Source organism: Halichoerus grypus, chromosome 8, assembly GCF_964656455.1.
Source record: "Halichoerus grypus chromosome 8, mHalGry1.hap1.1, whole genome shotgun sequence".
Taxonomy (NCBI): Eukaryota; Metazoa; Chordata; class Mammalia; order Carnivora; family Phocidae; genus Halichoerus; species Halichoerus grypus.
The window spans coordinates 89,973,797-89,986,920 of record NC_135719.1 but is presented as its reverse complement, the minus strand read 5'-3'; the positions used below and the strand labels follow the sequence as shown (position 1 = coordinate 89,986,920).

The following is a 13,124-nucleotide window of genomic DNA, read 5'->3' as shown; positions in this document are numbered from 1 at the left end:
TAATGTTAGAAGATAAAGCCTTGTATGGGTTATTAAAACTTATCAACATTATAGACATATTACTTCACAGAAGATTCAATAGGTGGGATCCAGCATTTTCCTTTAACTATTCATGTGCATTTCTGTTTGAAGTTTGCTCACATTGCTGAGGGCAGAATCTAGCACAACTGAAGTTGTGTTTGAGCATCTGACAGAATTCCATCTATTCTGAATTGCTCTGTTTTATGTCTGACAAGAAATAAAACCCAAATCAGACCCTGATGATAAGTAATTGGGCAATATTTACAGTATCAAGGTGCTATTAAATCATTTATAAGTATCTATTTTATGGAATTCTGAAGGCATTTTAAAAATCTGTGAATCTAGCTTTCTGGCTTCCCATTATAAAATAACAAGAAAGAGAGAAACAAGCAAGGAAGCAAGACCTGAGTAATAGATCAAAATGAGTTCAGCAATGTAGCTCCAATCTCTATTAGTAGAATATGGACAATAATACTTCATATGACATTATAGCATACATGATGTTTTTCATGGCAGAAACATTGTATTCACTGCAGATACTTAGAATATCTTATTGAGTATCTACATAATTTAAGTAATGCCATCACACTCTGGTCAAATACTTGCTAAGCCAATATCCCAACCGGTTTCACTCTATTAGGAAAATATTCTACATTAGCTAAGTAACCTATTTCTCAGAACTAGAACAAGTTAATGTTATCATTTTCAGCATCATGGCAGTCTCAGACGACAAACCTTTGTCGCTTGATGTCTCGAGTGTTAACCTCAGGCAGAAACATCGCTAATTTACAAGGAAAAGGCATGTTAATGCCACTTATTTCCCCAAATCATGGCTGACCTTCATGCAGTTTTATAAACAGTCAATTCTGGCTTGTTGAAAATTATGTAAATAACGTGAGAAATGCCTTAAAATCTGACAAAGTTTAAGTATAACCAGGCTCTAGGTTAACATCTTAGGATAAAAGAACCATTCGTATCCCTCCCTTTATATAGTAAAGGCAATCTATCTAACACCATTTAGGTCAGCTGTGCCGAAAGAACTATGTCCTTTGACATGTTTTCTCTACCACTTGTCGAGGGCAGTGGTTCAAGTTCAGTGCTTTGCTCTCTTTGTGTTCTTGTAATCAAATAGTACTCCAGAAGGTAGGCTAAACTTACAGTTTTTGTTGCTGCTGCTGTTCAGTAAGTGAGTATGATGGAGCTCTAGAGCAGAGGTTATACACTCAAGGGCTCCCCGGGTTAAGGCAGGGAATGTCAATGAGTGAAGAGGCCTGATGGCCACGGAGGGGACCTGGGGGATAACAACTCAGGCAAAGGGACAGCATGCACAGTTTCAGCAGAGGGCTGTTCTAGAGGAAGGCACACGTGCTGTGGCCAGATTTTCAGTGTTGCTCTTTCTAGAGAACAAAATCTGAATTTTTATATGGCATTTCCAATTTTATGTTTTAATTTTATGTTAACTAATTAAAGTTTTAAAAAATAATGCAAGCCTAATAAAACATGTCACTTGGTCAATAAATGAGCAGGGATGCATTTTACAATCAGGTAAGAATTTGGGAGGACAATTTTGAAGGTAGTTTTACATGGATGTTATATGTAACTTCCCCTTTATACATGTTGCTCAAAGAATCTCAAATGGGTTCATTTGTTATCTAATTAACATTACCAATATTCATACTAGGAATTTCTCTGTTCAACTGAAGCAAGTAGAAGATTAGGCCACTATTCTGAAATTGATATTAATGCATAGGCTTATCAATAATTTAAGGAAAAAAAAAAACTAATTCTATGGGGAAGGAGGTAAGCAAAACCCAAGATCACACAGAGCAATTCAATGGGCTCCAAAGGCTAGGTAGAGGAGAAATGGCTTCCTATTTCCACTCCAGAAAGGCAAATACATGGACACTAATGCCTCTCTGTGCCTTGCCTAACAACACTCTTGCCTAACCTAACTCTGACATTTGACTTATCTAAAATACCACTGGGCATGGGGCGCCCGGGTGGCTCAGTGGGTTAAGCCTCTGCCTTCGGCTCTGGTCATGATCTCAGTCCTGGGATCGAGCCCCACGTCGGGCTCCCTGTTCAACGGGGAGCCCGCTTCTCTGTCTGCCCCTCACCCCATTCTCGTGCTTGCGCTCTCTCTCTCAAATAAAATCCTTAAAAAATTAAAAAATAAAATACCACTGGGCAGAACTTACTTCATGTGTTCCCGACCCACCTTCTTGTTGTTTTTCTCCATACCACCCTGACTCCCGTATCACAGCATTATACAGACACCACAGTTGAGAAGACTTTCAGAGTAACAGCACTGTGTCTATAATAAGTAGTAACTTGTTTTAGGGCAACAGCAATAAAATACAGTCAAAGGATTATAAAGGTTATACAGATGCTGACGGAAGAGATTAAGCTAAAGACTTAAAACAATGACACAGATTGTGGATTAATCTTATACCTGCTTTTGTGAAATAGAGCCCAGTTGTAAGTAATTCTCAAACTGAATTGAGGACTACATTAAAACTTAAAATAAACTGTGTATTTGGACATTCTGTCCTAAACCAAAAATTACCACTGTACTTCTAGAATGGAATGGTTGCACATGAATAAAATGTAAAGTGCTGGGGCGCCTGGGTGGCTCAGTTGGTTAAGTGTCTGACTCTTGGTTTTGGCTCAGGTCATGATCTCATCAGGCTTTTGAGATGGAACCCTGGGTCCCCTCCTGCCCAGCAGGGAGCCTTAAGATTCTCTCTCCCCCTCGGCGCTTTCCTTCATTTGCGCACACACACTCTTTCTCTCAAATAAACATATTTTTTAAAAATGTTGTGGTGCTGATCTCTGCCACATAAAAAATGATTAAACCTCAGATCAACAATAAGTTACTCCCTGGGTCCAAACTTCCCACTGCTCTGATGTTCTTCCACCTGGTCTTTGGATAACTGGAAAAAAGAGACTCTTCCTTAATCCTCAGCAAATCAAAATTTTAAATCTCCCTGATGACAATATTATCATCCTCACCAATTATTACCACCAACAACAAAACAACAAAATCAACAATTTCAAAAGACACAAACACACACGAATTTTTTATTTATTTATAAATAAATCTAGAAGTCATATGCAAAATTGTGTATTTTGGGGAAGATAGTAAATGATTTTCAGAATCTCCAAAGGGCTGCTTCACAACCAAAAGGGTAATGATCTAATATTAAGAATTTCCTTTCATAAAACTTAAAGTTGTTTCCCCCACTCTTTCTGTCATTGATGTTGCCATAATTAACTCTCCTTAACAACCATCCCTGGTTGAAATAACATTAATGTATATTTCTGCTTAACACTTGGCAATGAATTTTTACATGTTCCTGAAGTTATACTTTTAAGCATAGATAATAAGCAATCAAAAAAATACTAGTAATGAAGATTTAGGGGACAGTGCTTATCGAAAGTAATTCTTTTGTTTTTTTAATTGAAATGATTTCAACTTTTTTTTTTTTTTAAGATTTTTATTCATTTATTTGTCAGAAAGAGAGAGAACACAAGCAGGGGTAGCGACAGGCAGAGAAGCAGGCTCCCTGCTGAGCAGGGAGCCCGATGCAGAGCTCAATCCCAGGACCCTGGGATCATGACCTGTGCCAAAGGCAGATGCTTAACCAACTGAGCCACCCAGGCGTCCCTGAATGTAATTCTTTTAATCCTCTCATATATTTTAAGTTTCTTGGCAGGTTATGTGTTTTGTGGAAAGAGTCCTGATGAAGGAATTACAAGACCCACTTGGTCATTCATAGGCACAACACAGGCATAACAAATTTCAGCCTCAATTTTATCATCCTACAATGTGAGGATGGCAAACCAATCTCTTGGGACCACTGCAATGGCTCATATGATAATTTCCATGGTAGTATATGGTAAATATGAAACAGTGAACTTCAAAAACAATTCTAGATTTTAAAAATTAAGATAGTTTGTAAACTCTAAATGTGGTAGAGTCCACTTCAGAGTTTTACAACAAAGAAAATTTTTAAGAAGTTGAAAAGACTTAGGAATGTTGGAAATATAGTCAACCCATCCTTAAACTTTCTTGGAAGCCACAGGGGTTAGTAGTGTGGGTTCTGCAGCCAGATTGTGGGTATTCATACTGTCATACAGTTACTATCTTGGCAACCTTCTCTAGGTCTCCCAACCTCTTTAGGCCTTGATTTCCTCATCTGGAAAATGGACATGATTATAGTTCCTACTTCATAATATTCTTGAGAGTAATTGAATACATGTAAAGTGAAAATGCCTGTCATATGGAAAACAGTATCTAAGTAATAACTATTATTGTAATAATCATAAAACTTATTTTGGGGGGGCGCCTGGGTGGCTCAGTCGTTATGCATCTGCCTTCAGCTCAGGTCATGATCCCAGGGTCCTGGGATCGAGCCCCACATCGGGCACCCTGCTCCGCGGGAAGCCTGCTTCTCCCTCTCCCACTCCCCCTGCTTGTGCTCCCTCTCTCATTGTGTCTCTCTCTGTCAAATAAATAAATAAAATCTTTTAAAAAAAAAAACTTATTTTGGGGGAAAAAAGCCCAACTGTTTGAATCCTAGGGCCGTATCCCCTCTTTCTCCATAATTCTTTGTCATTTTATTTGACCAGGCTTCTTTTATACCATCTTTTTTTTTTTTCCCCGAGTCTAGGTAGAGCGTCTATAATTTTAAACACCTCTTTGCTTTCTTCATTCATCGTCGCAAACTCCCTTCTCTGTTGCCACTTATGACCTTCACTTTGGCAAACTTAATTTCCCATGTAGTGACAGTAGAAATCAAACCAGGGGAATAAAATCAAATACCTAACTTTTACTTGGTGACAACCCTCAAATTGCCTATTTATTAAAGTCCTTTCGTATTCTCTCAAATCATGATTATCACTTAAGTTCTGTTTGATGCCTCTCTCAGCATGTCTTCCACATTAGCAGAGGGTAGAGTTTAAATGCTTGGATTGTGGAGACACAATGCCTGTATTTAAATTCTGGTTCTAGTACTCAACTGATTATGTAGACTTGAGCAATTTATTTAATTTTCTGCCTCAGTTTCTTTCATCTGTGAAATGGGATGATAATACTATCTGCTTCAAAAGGTTCTTGTTGAAATTAAATGAGTTAATTTTTATAAAATATTTAAATGGCGCCTGACACATAATAATACTATATATGAAATGAAAACCTAAACTTGCTTCACACTGATTGTTCTATGGCTTGAGGTCCACAATACTCATTTAAAATGTACACACTCTTTCACCAGTATGATTTCTAGTCACTGGTTCTGACAGATCACATTGCATACTTAAAGCAAAATAAAACTCCTTTATTACAAAGATACTCATTTTTCAGTATAGTCTTCCTTATGCCTAAAGTCTGTTGTATACCACAGCTATATTTAATGAGTTTCCAAATAAAACCTATTCCATTAATGAATGATTAAAGGTTCATAAATCAATGATTTTCTTACTGGAGTAATAAGTGACCATTTTTTTAGTTCACTAAAGTAGAAAAAAATCTCATTCAATTGCAAGGCAGGCAATTGTGTTTATATATAAAAAAAAGAATATCCAAACACTTGCTAAAGGAATGAATTGTTCAAGAGAATTGTGAAAACTTCTATAAAAAACTTCAAAATTGCAATGATAATTACTGGTCCAAATGATCTTATGAGTACTCCTGGCAGTAAGGTGATCTTTCAAAACCTCCCAAAAATAGAAATTCTCCTTGATGTCAGACAAAAACCCCAAATCCAGGACCATGGAGAGCTCACCCGTACTGCCTGCTAAGTGGGGAAATGGGGAAGTGCTAGCAGCATTTGTTGCGTTAGCTTGGTGCGGGGGCGGGGGGGGGGGGGGGAGGCCAAATAATGAACTTCTACTTGAGACAGAGACAAGCAAAAGATAACGGGGGGGGGGGGGAGTAAAAAGTTAAAGAACAGGCACTGCCACTATCACAAAGCCAGTATTATGAAATTGACTCAGTATTTGCCATCTCTCTGAAGCTGCCGTGGACCTGGATAAAGATGTCAATTATTTATTGGGCCACTTGTTCATGGTGGCAAGAAACAGATAACTTTGCACTTGATGACTCATTAAATTAAAAGAGGTAAGTTATCCTTTGTGGCTTATCAAATTTGGCTTTGCAAAATTGATTACTTTGATTTCCTACTTCACAGAAATAGTTATGATGATGATGGAAATAATATAGCTGGAGATCTACAGAGGCTAACAAGGAACAAAATAATTGTCACAGAGGAACAACAAAAGGAGGTCAATTTAAACATTTCTTCCTCTCCGATGACTTCTTCATAGCCAAATTTGTATCAGTTCTTTTCATATAATTTATAATTGTATTTGTGGGCCTGCTCCTGATAAGGACATTATCAATAGATTCACACTATGTCTACATGAAAATCCTCTCTCTCAGCCTCAGTTTTAACACCTTCACGTAAACTTTTAGAATACAATAACCCATCTCTATTAAAGACCACGGCAGATTTTGGTCCTCTAACTATAGGGGAAAGAAAAGGTAGAGTCAGAACCACTTTAAATTTTGCCTTTTAAAGTACTTCTAAGGAAGCAGAAAGGCAGGTTTTTATGGATTTTCCTACTTGTTTTGCTTAGGAGAACCCAGCACTACAGACTTCTACTATTTATCAATTAATCTGGCATGCAGCCTCAAAGGAAGAAGGTCGACCTGTATTAAAAATGCAGCCATCAAAAATTCATCAAAGGTTTCAGCATTTTAACTCATGAACCTTTGAACACCTGCATACTTGTCAGATCTCTGGTCATAGTTAACGGTGAAATCTATAGTTACTCCAGTACCTAACTCCTGCCCTGACATGAGCAGAATGAGGAGGATTCCCAGGGAAAAAGTAAAGATCCTATAAGCACTGCTTGCCCTTCTTTCATTACTTTCAATAAAACGGCCCAATACACATTGGCATCACATAGAGTTCAAAGTCAATCAAATCAACCTACTGCAAAGAAAAAAAATCTTTCAAGAGTATTTTTCCTCATGATTGTAAATATCGGCTTTCTCACAAGGCAATATAATTGAGAAATGCATAAACAGCTATTATCTGGTAGGATTATACACTACATAGCTCACAAATTGGACTCTCTTAATGCTCTCCAAGAAAAGGTAATAATTTCAGAAACCTTCCTTTAATGTGTGAAGGAAAGAGCTTGGTATATGCTGGAAGTTAAAACTGGAACCTTCAAGTTCAAGGTAAGAACTCTGCTGCTTAACTAATGCACTGCTCATAGCTGTCATCATTAATTTATGTTAGCCTCTGTAAACATCAAGAGTATAATAGGCCAATTTCACAACTAAATATAGATGCACATTTTGCCCTTATATAAATGGCAGATTGCTGCTGTAGATCATCACTGCAGCAACACGTCAGTAAAGATGCACTGTTTGATGGTCTGATGCTCACACAATATATAAAACCAGTTGTAATGGTTGTTTGGAAGCAAAGTGTAACATAGCAGCAAAATTTCATTTGTTCCACAAACTCAGGATATATTAAGCTTGGCTGACAAAGACTGTTTGATGTGCTAAATCAGTTTGACCTTCATTCTTGCTTTATTTTTCTCATTTAACATGTGAAATGACCATTATTTTTCCCCACGGGAGAAAATATCATGAAATTGATGGCTTTAAAAAAAGTGTCAAAAACATCCGCAACTGCTAACATTTGATAAAGTATCAAAATTAAGATGCATCCTTAAAATTTTTAACTAAGATATATTCTGATTGAATAATCATGACCCATTTTTGACTTGTAGTAAAATAGATCAAAAGAGTAATTAGAGCCATTCAACTGAGTGCCTTCCCTCATCTTCAGAAAATGCCTTGTGTATGTTTGAACTTAATAATTAAATTAATTGGTTTTAGCCAATGAGCGTTTTTATTCTTAACACTTTAAATAAGAGGATTTAATTCCAGAATGAGTCATTAGAATAGTAATAAAGAAAGCTGAGAGGTCTGCACAATCCTTTTCAACCAATGTTCACCTTGATTCAAATAATCCTTGAATGAACCACAGCAAGACCAAACTATTCATTGTATGCTTTGGTGTCTGCCAAAAACCTCATGAATCAAAGTGTTTTGTTCTTCATTTTCCCCCAGAACTTTAAGCTGTACAACTGGCAGTTCCATAATAATGGAAAAACTGTGGCTTTATCAAGTAATTTCTCTCCACCCAATAAAGAGCACTTTACCTTGGAGCAACTTGTATATTTCACACCTTAAATTTCTATTTACCAAATCAGCTAATCACTTCACAATTGAACTCAGAACAAAAAAAAATTATCAATTAAAGTGGTTGAAACTCCTGCAAATTATCATTTAGGAATGAAGTAATTGCTTTCATCAGGGCAGAAAAGCCCGCCAGAACAGAAATGTCACTTTAGATTAGTGCTCTCACTCCTGAAGCTATGGATGACACAGCTGATAGAAGACTAAATGCCAAGACCAATCAATTGCTTTTGTGGCTCTGCTCTGAGCTGCTGTAAAAGGGGCCATTTTCTAGGATCTACTCTTCATTATAGTAAATGCTATCTCCTTGGTAACATAATTCCATTTCTCATAAATTCTGTCTGAGAGCATTGTCCTAACAATGGATGTTTGTGGAAAAGAATGCTGTTGGTTTAATGCACAGAATTAAGTGTGAATGGCTGTCAAACTGCTATAGTTTACTAGTTCTTAAACATAAATTGAAGTCTTATACATTAAAAAGAATTCTTAGGGAGAAATGAATGTCCTGAACAAGGGTAAGATATTGTATTTGAAGGCTCCATGCTACCAGTTTAGAATTTTGACTATTCTAGTATTTATCTGTCCTGTACATTAAATCAGTCAGCTCACACCAGAGGTGGGTGAACACTTCACTTACTTTCTCAGCAGTGTAGTTTGCAAATGCGAAACCTCAGAAGCAAATATGGACTCATTAGGCAACTGCATGCGATTTGTGAATAGCCACAACTGTGTTAAAAGAAAAAAAAAAAGTGTTCTTTGAGCTGAGCCCTTCCTGGAAAGCATCCAGATCTTAATTTGTATTGTTCATCCTCCTGAAGTTATAAGATTCTGGATTGCAGGCTCCAATTAAAAGGAAATTGAAGAAGCTAATATAGTGAGAAAGCAGCAATTCCCTGCACTGTTCTCTTCAGGTCTGAAGTTTAGAAAGAGATTCAGGATCACGGGTCTTTGCCCGACATGGGATAAAGGCTTTCTCATCCTGGTGAGCACACATGTGTAACTTCCATTAACAGTAACAGGAGTCGTGAGCACACATTGAGAGGAAAGTCTACTGCTAAATATTTGAAAGGGTCAGAGCGTCTCTGCTGAAAGGCAAAATGAGAGGGAACGGTAGGCACCCAGGGACAGCAGGACATTTTACTGACCATGCAAAGACCAATTGCTGGAATTGCTACCACTCCAAGGAGCTGCAGCACTGATTTCCAGAGTATCAATAGCAGGAAAGTACACGTGATGTTTCTGTCTTTTTAAGATTATCCAGTACCAACAAAGAATAGCATGAACCTTAACGTAATATTAAAAGTGGACATGTTTGAATGCTTACTCTATTTTGGCCACAATCTAAAGGTTTTAAGTATCATCTCATTTAATTCATGGTTGCCAATATCAGCCATAAAGGGAAAATGGGTAATAGCAACTATGGAAGACCATCTCTGGACACAGTGGATGCTAAAAAATAGTGTTTTGCTTTCAGCCCCTCTTTCGGGGGCCCCTGCATGGGTTTTGTACTTCCCCTCAAACTTGCCACATCCTTCACCCCAAAACTAGATTTTTTTTAAAGATTTATTTATTTTAGAGTTCAAGTGCAAGGTGGGGAGGAGGGGGAGGGAGGAGAGAAGCAGACTCCCCACTGAGCACAGAGCCTGATGCCATGTGGGGCTCCATCCCAGGACCCTGATATCATGACCTGAGCTGAAATCACAAGAGTTGGACATTTCACTGACTGAGCCACCCAGATGTACCTAAAACCAGGAGATTTCTTGTCGCAGGGACGGCTTCCCCCAGATCTTGGACTTCTGGTGCTAAAGCAGGACAACCCTGGGCAAACCAGGACAGCTGGTCACCCCAGAACTATTACTGCCTCCACCTCACAAATAAGAAGATCAAAGCACAGAGAGGGAAAGTCACTTGGCCAGAGTCAGTGAGGGTTGCAAGTGGGAATTTGAACCTTGGCAAGATGACTCACGTAAGGCCCTCTCAGCCCCGCAGTGCATTACCTCTACAGGAATAAAATCCTCAGGATAGCCCCTTCCCCGAACGTATCCACAGGACAATTAAGTCACTGACCAAGTTTGCCTTAATTTATAATCACCTATATAAATCCCGTAAGTGTTATGAAAACATTAATTTCTTAATGAAATGTCCAACAAAACCCTGTTTTTCAGACTTAACAAACATCGCAATTTGAAGTAGATAGATTTGCTGTTAATTGCTGTAAGTCCCAAACTAAACTGCTTTGGAATTCAAATTCAAATGACCTTTTCTAGAGGGAAAATTCACTTTTTCCTTTAATTTTCTTTAAGTGTGATTTCAAACACTTTTGAAAGCACAACTAAGTGGAAGAAAGCTTTTGAAAACTTGCAAGCTTGATAGGAGAAACTTGGAAAGGAGAAAGCATGCTTTGACAAGTTTGAAGATCTTTAAGTATGAAAAATGAAAGTTATGGTCATGTGAACACTGCAAACAGCACATGCTTTTACTTGACATCAATGAACACACATACTACAACTGCCTGCATCCCTTTGTGAAAGAGAGATAATTAAGTAAAACGGTCACCCTTTCTTTAAACACTACAACGGAGAAAACAGGTCTTAAAAGAGACTATATACCCTATCCCCTACCTATCTGTTTAAGACACATTTTTATTTAATCTTTCATCAAGATTCCCCAAAGCACAGCATATGGTTGCCAGGGATGTAAATTGTCACAATTTCTAGAGAACACTTTGGCAAATACATATCCAAAGGATTAGAAATTTGTTTTTTCGGTTTTTTTGGTTTTTTTTTTTTTAACCAAAGCTGAGGATGTGACTATATTGCTAAAATAATATTCACTGCCTCTTTGATAAACTTCAGAAACCTATTATGGAATATTCAAGATCTCGACCATGGATGTTGAAAAAAAATCTTCAATGGCTTGGAAAATTTTTCTTTACAATATATTAAGCAATAAAAGGCAGTTCATACAGCAGCAAGTATAGTGGGCTCAAACAACAGTAGTTGTGTGTGTCTATACAGCTGGAAATATAGATAAAATATATCCAAATCTAGATTAATTCCCATAAACCCATATATTAAGGTTGGTTACTTCTACATGGTAGAAATTCCTTGTGGAGGAGATGGAGAGAACTCTAATTTTTGAAGTGTCTTTAATAAGCATGTATTTTTATATAAAAATTACTTTTAAAAAATAACTTATTTTATGGAGTCTAAGTTGAGCCGCAGAAGTGCCCTGATGCTCAAAGGCATTTTTCATTTGATAAAGTTTTACCTCATAATGCTATCGAATCCAGCCTGTCATCACTTCTTGCAACAGAAGGGCCTAAATATTTGGAGAAAATGCTCAGCTTCGTCATCCCTCCAAAAGAAAATGCTTGGCTGCAACCGGCAAAGCTGGGCGAGGTCCTCATTCCTTCCTCAGTTATCCCTCACTTGTCTCCAACCAAAAGACTGAACCCATTAGCCACGCAGCCCAGGCTCCCCTCACCCCAAAAGGAGTGCTTCACTCAGTATACACTATGCCAACTGCTTGGCTGGAGATGCAGTGAGCTACCATGTAGTGACTGGCTTTTTCGGTGATGGCAACCTTTAATTTTTTTTTTTTTTAAGGTTTTATTCATTTGAGAGAGAGAGAAACAGAGAGCACACAAGCAGGGGGAGAGGCAGAGGGAAAGGGAGAAGCAGGCTTCCCACTGAGCCAGCCGGGAGCCTGATGCGGGGCTCGATCCTAGGACCTGGAGATCATGACCTGAGCCAAAGGCAGCCGCCCAACCATCTGAACCACCCAGGCGCCCCACAACCTTTTATTCTTACCCAGGAAAAAACAAATACACAAAAAATTGCACGGAATAGCCTTCCTGAAGCACATTCTCAGATCCTAACTCAAGTCTAGAATAAGAAGCTGCCCCGATGGGTATTTTGAGATCTCTAAGCTCTGTAACACTGACCAAACTATTATAACCAGGGTTATTCATTGTTTTTCCATTGACTGCTGTTCCTCATACTTCTAATGGGTTTTGGCCCGTGGTGGTAGGTGGCTCCGTGGTATTGGAGTACATACATGCAGGAGTCAAGATGTTATTATGTGCCAGGGATTACCTATAATTTGAGGAGTTGTGATACGTCACAAAGGGGCTTCATGAAGTGGGACAACATAGGAAATGCCTATTTCCAGGCTTCCATTACTCAGTCAGAAACCAAGTCCTCCATGGATCCTACATTCTTTTGAGACAACTTGATAAACATTCAGTCCTCTTAAAAATCTGACTTTGAGGAACTATAAGTCAGTTATTCTAAGCCAAATCTAGTCACATAACAGAATGATAAAGATAGGTAACATATCGATGTAGGAAAGGTTTAAAATACGTAAAATAAGAATAAAGTAATTAGGCACATTTTCTTCGTTGAGTTTGCAGGCTGCTCATGGAAAAACCAAAGGTTCTATCATGGTATGTGTATACGAAACTAAGAAGACCCACTTATCTCACTGATTGAAAGTCAGCACTGAATGTCCTGATTTTGAACAAATCATTACCACAACTTTAATAGTAACGAATCCAAACTGTTGATAGCAAATTCTCAGATGCAGGAAAGCAGGGGTTGGTGGGGAGGGCCTGTAAGCTGATACAAAAGAGCCTCGTTAACTGAAACGGGGGCAATGAAAGCCAGAGATTTTCTCAATTGGCCCCTTACGTAAAGCCTCCATAAATAACCTTAGTATCTGAATCTAGAAGCCACCAAAAATTAAAACACACAAAATGTGTAACACGTGGTTGAGCACTCCCTCCCTGACCTTTCAACCTAATATAGTCTTTGACCAA

General features: G+C 38.2%; 1 protein-coding gene across 6 annotated transcripts in view; it reads right to left on the bottom strand.

Moving 5' to 3' along the window:
• The window catches only part of NPAS3 (neuronal PAS domain protein 3), an 839,760-nt gene that overhangs the window by 576,364 nt on the left and 250,272 nt on the right, over positions 1-13,124 (bottom strand). The gene's annotated exons all lie outside the window — the stretch shown is intronic.